Source organism: Notothenia rossii (genome assembly GCF_949606895.1).
Source record: "Notothenia rossii genome assembly, chromosome: 7".
NCBI lineage: Eukaryota > Metazoa > Chordata > Actinopteri > Perciformes > Nototheniidae > Notothenia > Notothenia rossii.
In genome coordinates, this window is record NC_136905.1 from 19,205,432 (window position 1) to 19,219,438 (window position 14,007).

Below are 14,007 nucleotides of genomic sequence, written 5' to 3' on the forward strand. Positions count from 1 at the left end.
CTCAACTGACTGATGGACTTCAGGTAAACAGTGCCGGTTTGTTTTGCTCTAGGGTGTCATCATCTTGTGTAATCCTGCCCTTTCATGCAAATCAAGTTCAGATAGAGTTCAGCCAACCTTCTTATTCTGCAGCGATATTCTTAAACAACAACAACAACAACAACAACAACAACAACAACAACAACAACAACAACAACAACGCCTGAATGCAGAGGTGAAGAGACACAACTGTAGACATCATTTGACTTCATGATTAAGAAACCTGACCTTAGCAAACACAAGTTGTGTGTCATTTCGTGCTTGTTTTTTAATTATTATTTTAATTATTGTCATAGGAGAGACTTGAAGTAGGAGAGCCTCACCTTGTGAGTTCAGGCAGTCTGGCCCGAGGCTGAGACAGTGAACTGGAGACAGAATCTGGGGACATGTTGGGGGATTTATGTGCCGGCCGACGGTGCACTGCAGCAAGCTAAAAGAAAAGAGACATCCAGGGCAAAGAAAAACAAAACCAATACTAAGAAGAGAAGTGAAAATATGACGTTAATGAAGTTCTTCTCTGCTTTTATTCTCAAGCAGCCTTTTCTGTCACATTACTGAGTCACCAACCGTCTGCATTTAGCATGTGGTCTAGGTGTTGTTGTCCTAACATTAGTCAAGTGCTTAAGTTGCTTAACCTTAACTTTAACATATAAAGTATGACTTGCAGTTAGATATAAAAATGTTGTTCATGAAACATAATCCTGGGATTTGGCAGAATTGTCCAAAAATATTGGTCTCCCTTTTTCTTTCTCATAAGATGACATTTGCCTTGCTCAATATAAAACAAATACAAGACCTACATCTTATTATCCCCCGTTAGCAAACAATATGAATATGCAGTTTGCATGATACAGACTCCTTATCAAGTAGGTCAACATTTCTAAATCCTCCCTCACTTTACTTATATTTTCTATGCTGGAACTCACATGAACGTTTGCAGAAAAATACAAACATCAGATTGTAAATACCTGTTGGAAATGCAATGAATGAGTATAGAGGTAATAGCTTGAGTTGCTGAGAAACACATTTGATTGTGATCTCTATCAAAGGCATTAAAGGCATTAAATCAAATGTCGGCACATGTTGGAGACTTCTTGGTTTGGAGAAATACATGTGATATTAATTAAACTTAAATTGGTACCAGATCTTAATTTTGTTAGTTATCACAAAGATGTTGACATTAGAAAAATATAAAATCAAGAATATAAGTGATGCAGATAAAGGCAAGAAATAAATAGTACAACTGTTGAAAAAGAGGAGAATATTAAAGAGTGTAAGCGTAGCTGCCCTTTGTCTCCACTCTGTCTTTTTACACCCTGTTTAGTGAGCAACCAATGGTCTGCCAGACAGAGATGAGTGTGTGTGTGTGTGTGTGTGTGTGTGTGTGTGTGTGTGTGTGTGTGTGTGTGTCTCCCTAAGGACTATAGGGTGACAGTTAGATGGATGTTCCCCTCAAACAGCAGCTGATCACTACACACACAGTCACAACACGAGTGAACAGAGCTGACTGACCATGTGTCAAAGACAGGTGGTGCATATTCATTGTTGTGTTTTCTGAAATGTAAACATATGAAGTATATGACATTGTAGAGGCAAGGCAAGGCAAGGCAAGTTTATTTATATAGCACTTTTCAACACAAGGCAATTCCAAGTGCTTGACAACAAATGAAAGACATTAAGAAAATGGCATTTAAAATCAGTCATTAAAAGAAAAGTTAATAAAAGAAACATTAAAAGAAAAAAAAAAAATGGATAAAAGTTACAGTGCAGTCTAAGATATGAATAGTTCAATTAAAAGCAGCGACAAAAAGAAAAGTCTTCAGCCTGGAAGGAGTAAGAGTTGCAGCGGACCTGCAGGTTTCTGGGAGTTTGTTCCAGATATTTGGAGCATAATAACTAAACGCTTCTTCTCCATGTTTAGTTCTGACTCTGGGGACAGAAAGCTGACCAGTCCCTGAAGACCTGAGAGATCTGGATGGTTCATAATTTAGCAGGAGGTCAGAAATGTATTTTGGGCCTAAACCATTCAGTGCTTTATAAACCAGCAGCAGTATTTTGAAATCTATTCTTTGACACACAGGAAGCCAGTGTAAAGACTTCAGAACAGGAGTGATGTGATCCACTTTCTTAGTGTTAGTGAGGACTCGAGCAGCGGCGTTCTGAATCAGCTGCAGCTTTCTAATAGATTTGTTAGTGAGACCTGTGAAGACACCATTGCAGTAGTCCAGTCTACTGAAGATAAAAGCATGGAGAAGTTTTTCCAAATCCTGCTGTGACATTAGTCTTGTGATCCTAGATATGTTCTTTAGGTGGTAGTAAGCTGATTTAGTAACTGTTTTAATGTGACTGTTGAAACTCAGGTCGGAGTCCTGTACACCTAGATTTCTGGCTTTATCTGTTGTTTTGAACATTGCAGACTGAAGCTCAGCGCTAACTTTTATACGTTCTGCCTTGGCTCCAAAAACCATTACCTCAATTTTATCTTTGTTTATTTGGAGAAAGTTCTGACACATCCAGTCATTGATTTGTCCAATGCACTTACTCAGTGTTTGAATTGGAGCATAGTCTCCTGGTGAAATTGTTACGTATATTTGTGTGTCATCTGCATAGCTATGGTAACTTATTTTGTTGTTCTTCATTATCTGAGCCAGTGGTAGCATGTAGACGTTAAAGAGAAGAGGCCCTAAGATGGAGCCTTGAGGTACTCCACATGTAATATTTGTCAACTCAGATGTGTATTTACCTATAGAAACAAAGATTTTTCTGTCCTTTAAGTAGGATTCAAACCCATGTAGAGCTGTCTGCTTCAAAACCTGACCTGCTCGGACATTTGTCAAAGTTTACAAATCAATAAAAATCTAGAGAGGAGGGACATTTTTATTCTAGAAAGCAGGAGAAGGGCAACTGGGGAACCATAATGTCAGCACACTATTCCCTCTTCAAACGATGAGCTTAAAAGCTGCAGAAATCCTGACTCAAACTCATAACAGCAACGTTTCTGGACTTTTTAAGCAACCAAGTATTGAAGATCACTTGAAGAGGAAAAAAGGTACTTGAAATGGACCCTTGATATCAACTTCAGAGTCAACTATACATTACCGGCCTCATACAGTATGTGCCTCTTCACTGCAAACTGCCTTGTAAACGCTTCTTATGGCTAAGGTCAGTATGAAGAGTCTCGACCTTTTGGAAGTTATTGCTGGGTTTATTTTCTAAACTTCGGATAATGTCTCGAGGATCAGGTCTGAAAGTTTCACATGTAGCACACGACAGATCAGACATTACACAGACAGCAGAATAGGGAGCATAGAGTTTAGAGATGTCTGGCTGGAGTGTTTTGAATATAAAACAAAATGCATCTAGAGACGACAACCTTTATTAAGGGAAACAATTGCTCTCAAGGATAATAGATAAGTAAGTTTAAGATGAACAGCGACTTGTGAGTAAACTTACTGAAAATGTGGACTGGAAAACAGACTATAATTACCAAGAAGAACTCCTTCCGATACATATGGTGTCTCCATCTGGAGACTGTAAGATGGGAGAGAGCTAGATATGTGGCTCTGCTAATAATTCCATAGTTTCTAACTTCATCTGCAGCCTGACAAAGTTTAAAAACAGCTCTATTTCCTGCATACAGTTTGTCTGTATACTTGTACGACTATACTTACAAAGGAATAACTGAAAATAGGCAATTTTAAACATTGCAATATAATTGTTGATCCAGAAAACAATTACCAGTATTGTTGCACTGACTGGCAGCGTGCATCCCATCCCATGTTGATAGCAATGCTGACATACAGTAACTGGAGGTCCATGACTGCATCAAACACAGCTTTAAAGCAACTTTGTACAGGAGGATCAGCTCTTTCTTTTCATAGCCCTCCAATCCAATCCAATACATGTTGTTTGTTTCCATTCTATTAGTTATCGTAATATAATGAGATAAAGTTCTAAGGGTATTTAAACATTAAACACATCACAAAAACATTTTATTTTATCACATTTCATTTCCCTGGGTGGACTATCTACAGCAGATAAGACTTCTTTCTTCTTAGAGTTGCATGGCGGGGAGCCAGACGCAGCACAGATGACCTTTATAAGGGAAACTTCAATGTTACTTTAAGCTTTTGGCAATAATTGGAGTTTGACTTGTTCGATTTGGAGTTAGCTCTATTTGTAGAAAGACCACAATATCATATCATAAACAGGTGAACAGAAGCTTTGTTATACTTAAAAAGTCAGCTCCAATGACACTGTTACTTTCCCCATGATGACGTTCAGTAAAGGCCTTTCCTTCCCTGCCTTTCCTCATTTTGTAGTAAAATTAGGCATGTTATCGGATATGTATTGTACCTACATTGCAAAAGTAATATGTCCAAATTCTTTTTTAGCATTCTCTCTGTGTGAAGAACATTTTCAGGCAAAAGTGCACAGTAGTTCAGATTAATAGCTATGTGCAGTAGGGCAGGCGGCACGGCTAAGGGCCAAGTTTACCTTCTGCTCATACGGATGGGGCCAACAGCCAATTAAAACCCTTGTTCAGGTCTCGGTCCAATTACAGCCATTGGTCAGCAAGTATTGGTTAATGGTTTTAGCCAACACTCTTGAATACAGGACTGAATGTGGTTATTCTGCTTCACTTAGTATTCAGTGATAAATGAATCTGCATTTATTTTGCCTTCTGTTTTAAACAATATTATTAAGACTACTTACTTTTTAAAGGTCTGCTATTATACTGGTTTTCATCAATATATGATAGGTCTCAGATATATATAAAACATGTCTCTGAAGTGGTTTGCTCCAAATACCAAACATATCATGCATTGTAGCATCCCATAAACCCCTCTGTTTCAGCCCTGTTTCAAAAGTGCTGATTCTCTGTCTTTTAATTTAGATGAAAATAAGGGGACACTCCCCACGCCCCTCTGAGAGATATTTGGTTCAAAAGAACACAATGGTGCTCTAGGAATAATGTTGGGGGGGGGGGGGGGGGTTACCTTGGTTGGTGATTGGCTGATGGTTACACAAGCCAAAAAATCGTTATGGCATCACAAAGTGGCCAAAATCTGATCAGCTCATTTTCAGACAGGTTTTTATATAAATGGATCAGGACAAAAAGTGAGAGAATCTTCTTTCCTGAAATTTCCAGAATCTCTTAACACAGACGAGACACATGTTTATGTATAAAAGACATGAAAAAGTGGATTTTGCATAATAGGTGACCTTTAAGAATAACCTGAATACGAATTGATTCGAACACAAACAGGTATACAAACATCACTAGCATATTAGCTGTCACAGGCTGCTGTGTACCGATTGAACAGTCTCAGGTCATGTCGAGCGGCCCCTGCTGGCTCGTCCCGCTCCGTCCTGTCGTGGTCAAGCACAGGTCGAGGCTTTTAGCCAAGAGAGGAGAGGAGAACCATCAGTCAGCAGCCCGAGCCAATAAGACCCTCTGCTCGGCAGCCGCAGCCAGACAGAGAGGTCAGGCCGGGGTCAGGGGGTCAAGACTGGGGTCAAATGTCAACAGACTCCCTCAGTGACCAGCAGTAATAAATGTCACACACCCACACACATGAGCACACACACTCTCTAATGACTGGCAACCCTGTCCAACAGTGACCAGTGACTGCGACCGATTCCCTCTGATGCCCAGACCTTCATTCATCACATGGCCTGCACTGATTTGAATGAGCAGCTATGAGGGCTGCTTGGAAAGAGCCCCAAACATCTTCATAATGCTCTCAGCACCGGGCTCTTTGTAAGTGTATACACCCCACAGTGTGAGATCTATGTGATTACTCGCTAAACTAAGTACACGCTCATAGAAATCAAAACAAGATAAAAATATGATAAATGGTCATGTACCGTGAAGACGAGGGGAGACTCTTTTGCTTTGATGCTAATCTTCTCTTCCCTCCTTCAGATGGCCTCTCTCAATAACACATCACGGATTCAAGCAGCATAAAAGAGCAATCACAGAACAATTTAACCTCTCCTGCGTCTGTGCTCACACTCCTGGTGCGTGTGTCGCCACAGCAGAAGTGGCAGTAACTGCCAATTCACAATGCACCCACTCGACGAATTCCTCACAAATGATAACTTTCGGGGGCCCCCTAGCGATAAAGTCATTTCTCCATCTCTCCTGTCGGGGGCTTGGGGAATAGCAGAGGGCTGTGATAATCTCATAAACAGAAGCTGTGTAGATATGGGCCATCTATTATGACCGGGAACAGTAGCGTAGATAGCAGCATTTATTATCTGAGACAGCAGACAATACATTCTCATTCTGTGATACTACTGCTGACAGACACAGAGTGATCCATCTTCAGCGACCGAGCGGAGAGAGAGAGGAGGGAAGAGAGAGGAAGCGACAGATGGGGAGTGAGAGAGGTACAGGGGGAGACAGGGAGGGGAAGGACAGCAGAGAGACTGAGAGACAGAGAGGGAGGGACACAATAAGTGTGTGTGTAAGGGGGGAGTCATGGAGAGAGTATGTAAAGTTGAATTATTATTGCTTTGCATTAACTCAGCTTCTGTCTGCTGTGTTGGTAAATTATCAGACATACTGTAAGTGTGCACACAAAGGGGCTTTTCCACTGGTTGATGTAGAAGACAGGGCACCAGTTTGCTGTTGCCTGAGGCTACGGCTAAATAAATAAATAGGTTGATATGATGGTTTTATTGCCAGCATTTTTTACTGCTAATACTAATATTTTAGTACGAACCGACTGCCCACCCAGCTACGGTCTGGCATTAGGTCTGTTTTCTTAGACGGCAGCTGCTGAGATGCTCAAAAAGCATTGCAGTAATCATATGAACATTATTAGCACTTTGAATGCAAATGGATTATTGTATAGAGGATTTGGTTGTGTTACAACAGACTATAACGTTTAAGTTGTTTCCTTTACGGCTTCATTTGTTGTAAATCCCACGATTCTTAATTTATACTCATTATTTTTACAACATTTACTGTAATTTTAATGGACCCAAAGACTGAGTTGCTAAAATGTGTTGACACAGTGTCAGCTAAACAAAAATATATTCAGGCATATCAGACTGTAACGTATCACAATGCCCCTAAAAGTAAGTTCTTACTCTTTAGTATAACGATCAAACAAAGTCAAAGGAAAAAAGAAAGAATGTAATGAATGCTAAAATGCACTTGCAAAACTTTCAAAATCATTTCTTAAATAGTTCAAATCAAAAAGGTTTTATATAATGCATTCATAGCCATAAAATAGCAGTAATAGTGATTTAATATAAAAAAGATATAGAGAAGTTACATTCTCCTGAGCTGTTAATCCAAGCTTCTCTGTTCTTCGCATTGGTAGTCATGCAGGCCTAGTATTTAACTGAGTGGGAACTGTTTGAGGCTAGCTAACCGCTGCTTTGCCCTGCACTCTTATGAGAGTAACGCTTAAACCGCTGTTCCCACCCTCCGTTAGCGACGTTCGCTGCTAGACGCTGGCTATGCCGTGTTGGGAATGTATAGAAATACTCTAAATTAAGCACCTCTGAAATGTTGTCAAATGTACTTATTTCCTTTTTTCTGATTGTTTAAAGATAATCTTGATATCACTAACGGGCAAAAAGAAAAACGCTAGAGCTAGGAGGCAGTTAGCTTGATTTAGCACAAAGGCTGAAGCAGGAAAAACAGATCTCTCAAGCTCACAAATGAACATGTTATATCTTTTGTTTAAAGATCCCATGTCTTGGCCATTTCTACTGATCATAATTCCATTGTTGAGGTATACTAAAATACATTTATATTGTGCAATTTTCCAAACTCACATTGGCTTCTCATATAGCATCTCTGTATAGTATGTGTATTCACTCTCTGTCCTAAACGGCTTGTTGGAGCTCCTGCCCCCCCCTCCCTGTGAGCCCAGTGGCCGTCTGCGAGACAGCGAGACAGCGAGACACGGCGAAACCCAGCCCGAAACACACACACACACACACACACACACACACACACACACACACACACACACACACACACACACACACACACACACACACACACACACACACACACACACACACACACACACACACACACACACACACACACACACACACACACACACACACACACACACACACACACACACACACACACACACACACACACACACACACACACACACACACACACACACACACACACACACACACACACACACACACACACACACACACACACACACACACACACACACACACACACACCCGCAGCCTGGCTGGGAGTTTGTGTGTGTGCCCAGGCTGAGTTCCGCGGTGTCTTGCTGTCTCGCCGACCGCACACCAGTGAGCCAGCTCACAGTGTCCGCTCCTCGCAGCAGCGAGCCTCGCAATGTCCCGCCGAGTGTTTGTGTGTGAGGAAGTCCGCGGATTGGTTTAACAAGGATTTAGGTGCTATTGCTGGTCTTTGATGAACAATAGTTTCACTGTCCGAACAGAAGTTCTGTATTAAGTCCGTAAAGATTGCAACCTTCTGTTTTCTACATTTCTAAACTTTGGACATAACCAAGCTACAGTTTCCCTACTTCCAAAGCTTAGCTTTTTGCCATAAGGCACCAGCTCTGGTCTTCTTAAACCAAAACCAAAACAGGTAGTTTTCAGTACCGTTTTCATCTCTGCAGGTTTCTGGCATCATCTCATGTTTATGTTGTGGAGGAGAAGGGCGTCTTGGCAGAAAATCTGCATCTTCAGAGAGAATATCAAGAAAAGAAGGAGAGAGTAAACAAACAAACAAGCATTAAAACAGAAAGATAATAATAGAGAAGTTGGCAGATAGATGATAAGGAGTGAGACAGAGAGTGGGGATGGAAGGAGTCCAGCTGATATTTTTATCTGGTTCTTTCTTTAACTCAGAGGATAGTGGACTGAGAGAGAACAGGTATACAGCACAGAGAAAGCTATGGCTTATTACCAGTGTGTAATGGCAGATGAGAAAAGAGAAGATAAGAGATGCAATTAGAAAGAGCCATATGGATGATCATATGGTCATATTATAATTAGCAGTGTCTTAAAATGGAACACATACTTCCATAAAACAAGAGAAAATATTCACAAATAACTTTTTAAAGAGCGATTTGATTCAATTAACGAACAATAAAGAAGAGGGATTTCAGTAGAAACGTGATCTTCCTCTCTGTTCCTAATCACTCATAATTATTCAGAAAGGTTTTAGACATATTTGTAAATGGGTTCATTAGTCATTATTATAAGGAGTCCAGCCCACCGGCTAATTGCTGCATTTGAATTTAAGTGTGACAAACCTCATTGATCAGCGCCCCTTCATATTCGCATCATCTAAATCACTTTAATGATTTGTATTTGAATTTCTTTAAGATACAGACATAAATCATTCGATATTAAGATAATGTACATATTCCATTACCGAACGAGTAAATGTTGTGTGTTTTCAAGTTGTATGCTATGTAATGAAATTATTTTATACCAAGAGTTAAATGTTTTACAGTAGGATCCACATTTTAGGAGTATAGATTACTTTTAACAAAACAACTATTGCAGAAATGTATATTTATAAAAAATGAAAAAAAAGAAGAAATGGTGCTGAGGTAAATATGTTAAGGCAAAAGTAAAGATAGTATGCATAGAACACGTAATACAGGATAGTTTATATTTCTCATTCTATAAACCTGAACTTAGTTTGAACTTATAACACTGTAGCTTTGTGCACTGCAGCTCGTGCATCCTTGTGATTCATTAAAGGTCACCGGCATACAAAACATACAACAGTGGCGACATTTTCACACAACTCTCCAAACCCCGGGGAAACCCTGGAGACGAGCCTCACTGCCGCGTACCAGAATTGGAAACAGTTAAGTCCTTACTCTATAATCCCCTTTATAGTCCACCTTCTCGTAGCGTTGCCTACCTCATTTATGTGAATATATTCTTTCTGTAAAACCTTTTTTCAAACACCATTCCTGAGGCTATACATACTTTACACACTTCCTGTTGTGTTTTTAAAATCCTGCAGTCAAGTTGAATAGTGCGACACAGAGCATTGTGGTGCCTCAAATGGCACGAGTAAAACATATTCTTACTGTACTGTTTCGCGAAGCAGAGACAATATACAAACAATAAAACTCACTCTAAAATAAAACACATAATGGGAGAATATAAACAATGTGACCATGTAATAGGTTCATTCAAAGTTCATTTCATTTCTTTACAACATAAGTGTGTTTGTAAACGGTTTGCCCTCTGGAGGCTTATAAAGTTGATTTAGCAGTATTGACAAAACATTAGAACATCTTAGTAGAGTGTTAAAATAGTAATGTTTGGCCCTGCTGATGAAACATCAGGAGGCCTCTGATGCTACAGCACCGCCTCAGGGTTACACGCATACACGGTGTGTGTCTCTGAGCATGTTGGTGCCACATGCCCCGCGGGGGGGGGGGGTTATGTTCGCCTGTAATCAGGTGAGCATGTATATGTGTGTGAACCTGTGTGTATGAGTAACTGCCTGTGTCTGAAAGACAGATTGCTTGTGTGGCAGATAAAAACAATCTGAGATACAACAGTGGTGTGGACGGGATAAAAGGATGAAATCTCTGATTATATTGGAAACGCTCAGAAAGGAGGAGGAAGGGAATTCACAGAGGTCTCCGCACAATGCTGGCTTCTGTCACTGATTTTTAAATATAAATATATCTGATCAATGTTACCTATAACACTGAGGGCTCTGATTAGCTGGAAATAATGCAAGAGAGCAGTGTTTGTGAACTAATACGGGGAGGTTATGAGCTAATGCAAAAACTAAACAATGAGCTGAAAGACGCTAACACGCTGAGGCAATCTACAGGTTTTCATCATATATGGGTTTATCTCTTTAACATGTTATTTATTTTTCTTTTAATTAAAAATCATTTGTACTTTTGCTGCTTTAAGTGCAGGATGTGTTTGGTTTTTGAATGCTATTTTTATTTCTGAGCTAATGAAACGCCCGCCCTGATTTGACATGACTGGTTGCCTGCAGCACAAACTCACTTATGCTTCATGTTCATGTGGTCCAGTCCTGGAACAAACAAAACCAAAAACACAAACATCAACCTGATGCTGCAGTGATGCCTTTGTACTGCACATGAATGCAGGCTAAATAAGTAATGTCAGTTTCAAAGCTAAAGCTTGAATTTGCATACAGTACGGAGAATTGATGTGTCTGCTCGTACAATTTGCTTTAAAAAGAATGTGATTACCTGCTTGATCCTGCCATTAGAAAACTATAAGAATATGGATTCAATTATACATGCTTTACTGTCTTGTTAAATCATGGATAAAATTGATTATTTCTGGCTCTTTAAAACCATTTGCTCTCCTTAATCATGGTTGAGGAGTTTTATACCCTATATCTATTCTATGCTCCAAAATGACTCAATAAATGGCCCGATCTGTAAAGCAAATAGAAATCTTACCTGGAACGTTTCCATAACACTTTCACTCACTTTATCTCTCCACATTTTTCCTTCATTCCATCCTCCGCACCCTTTCACCTCTCTGTGTTTCCGAAATATGTCTGTCTTTATCACATGCGACACCGCGGGATAGGCCTGTCTGAAGCAGGTAATGATTTTTTTGTTCTTATTTCTGCGTAGAGAGGGATCACAGTAGTGGTGGTTATCAGGCCATTTATTACCCTGCCAGCTCGCCACTCAGCTGTCTGGGTAAATGCAATCTCTCCTGATTCACACAATTACCCCAAGATAGAGAGGGGAAGAGAAATATCCCCATGGCATTGTGGGTCGGAGAGAGTTTAGGGAAATACACAGAGAAAGAGACAAAAGCTACGTCAGTGCAGTTTGCATGAGCACAAGGGTTGCTTCGCTCGTGTGAATATTTGTGATGTTCATCTCCTACAACAGAAATAAATGCCAGGAGCATTAATCTATTTTCCAGACTGTGAAATCTTCTGTTATGAATCCATTATGAACATTATACAACTGCATTATACACTCTTAACTGGAACTCATCACTTCCTAAAGAGCACATCAATCCCATATTCCTCCAGATTAATTGAACTAATGAAGCATTACGTCGGGTTTTTAGATCAGGCTGTACAGACCAAACACTGAGAGAAGACAACGTGCACATTTCAATTAGCCTAGTAATACAGCGTGTTCTCTGGGTCAAACAGCAAATTATATCACAGGGTTGATGAAAATATTAATTTGTAACGAAAGTGATCAAACAGCCTTCGTCCATTACACTATTAATGTACAGATTCAAGTGTAACAGCTCATTCTTCACCTTGAATCAACAGTGTATTTAACAATGTCACATGGCTGGTTGTAAGCAGAATCATGGAAAGGTTGAAGACCTCCATCCATGACTAATCTCCATCTTATGGCGATGGTTTGATACTGGTGAAAGCTCTGGAGCAAGCAAGCAACTGGACCTTGTTTTGTCAACAATGATTCCTGACGTTTAACCAATAGCAGATCTGGTTTTTGAAATCTATTGAAACTGTCTTTGAAAACGTCTTTGACACCCAATATTAAAAGGATATTTCCCTGATGAAAAAGGCAACTGCAGTTAGTGTTTAGTATCTCCTCTCCTCTGCTCTGTTTTGGGACACTTTATCCTGTGCTAATGTTCGCTGCATTCTGTTTCACCAGTACAGCGGGAGTCATCAAAAACTGCAAAGAAACAGGCCACATTTCTCCCCTAGCCCAGCACTTCTGCATGTGTCTGCAAGTGTGCATGTGCATGAGTCTTTGTGTGCGAGTGTGCGTGTGTGCGTGTGTGTGTGTGTGTGTGTGTGTGTGTGTGTGTGTGTGTGTGTGTGTGTGTGTGTGTGTGTGTGTGTGTGTGTGTGTGTGTGTGTGTGTGTGTGTGTGTGTGTGTGCCTGATGAGAAGAGCTGCTCAGCAATATTTAGCGTTACTGCGACAGAACAGCTTTAGGACAGAACAGAACAAGGCTCACCTTCAGAAAAGACGAACTGAGAGGCAAAGAGACTTTTCACGCTCCTTGATAAGACATTGGGCTAAAAGTAAGAACTCAAAATCTCAATGCTAAATGCTAAACCCACCTGCATCTCAGGGGCAAGAAAGACAATGCTATGACCTTTTGCTAAGCAGGAATAAACAAGTGAACACTCACACACTGATATCTGTTTTTTATCTGTATAACATAAACAATGGGACCTTATGCACTATTGACCTTTTTCACTATTGTGCTAGAAACACTTCTACAGATATTAATACATCTGTTCAGTCCAGGCAGTGTGTGTTGTCTATGTGGAGAATGAGTCATGACTCTGAAAGCACACTGTGTGTAATTGTAGCAAACCATTTGCTGTGTATGTGTGCATATGTTCATTTTGGGGTGTAAAGCAGCAGCTGCCTGATCGTCACAATTAACTTACACACACACACACACACGCACACACACACACACACACACACACACACACACACACACACACACACACACACACACACACACACACACACACACACACACACACACACACACACACACACACACACACACACACACACACACACACACACACACACACACACACACACACACACACACACACACACACACACACAACCACACGGACACAGACCAGCTGGGTAGTGGCTCCATGTTCGGTGTACAAAACACATGTGTCGGCCTTCGACGCGGCACGGCATCAATTAAACCACACAAGACATCTATCACTGCTAACCTCAGAGCAGCGTCTAACACACGCACCTGCAGCACGCACACACACACACACACACACACACACACACACACACACACACACACACACACACACACACACACACACACACACACACACACACACACACACACAGACAGACAGACAGACAGACAGACAGACAGACAGACAGACAGACAGACAGACACACACACACACACACACACACACACACACACACACACACACAATCCCACTCCTTACGATATGGAGCAA